The sequence below is a fragment of the Antechinus flavipes genome, chromosome 6 (assembly GCF_016432865.1).
Source record: "Antechinus flavipes isolate AdamAnt ecotype Samford, QLD, Australia chromosome 6, AdamAnt_v2, whole genome shotgun sequence".
Classification (NCBI taxonomy): domain Eukaryota; kingdom Metazoa; phylum Chordata; class Mammalia; order Dasyuromorphia; family Dasyuridae; genus Antechinus; species Antechinus flavipes.
In genome coordinates, this window is record NC_067403.1 from 165259421 (window position 1) to 165259726 (window position 306).

Below are 306 nucleotides of genomic sequence, written 5' to 3' on the forward strand. Positions count from 1 at the left end.
ATCTCCACAGCACTTTTCCTTAGGCCTTTTAGTAGTGCTGCGTTTCTGAAAGGAGACTTTCTGAAGAGGGATGAGCTATTTTTGTGAGTAGGCTCACTGTCCCAGCTGCTTCCATTACTAATAATACTTTCTTATCCCCTTGGACCAGTGAAAACATAGCTATGACCTCAATGGGTATGCTATGATGAATGCTATTCTTTTCCTATTTACTTTTCTTTTTCTCTCATTTTTAAATGAACAAATATTTATTTTCTTTTTTTCCTCCATCCCTGCTCTTCTCACTCTGCCATTGGGGAAATTAAAAAG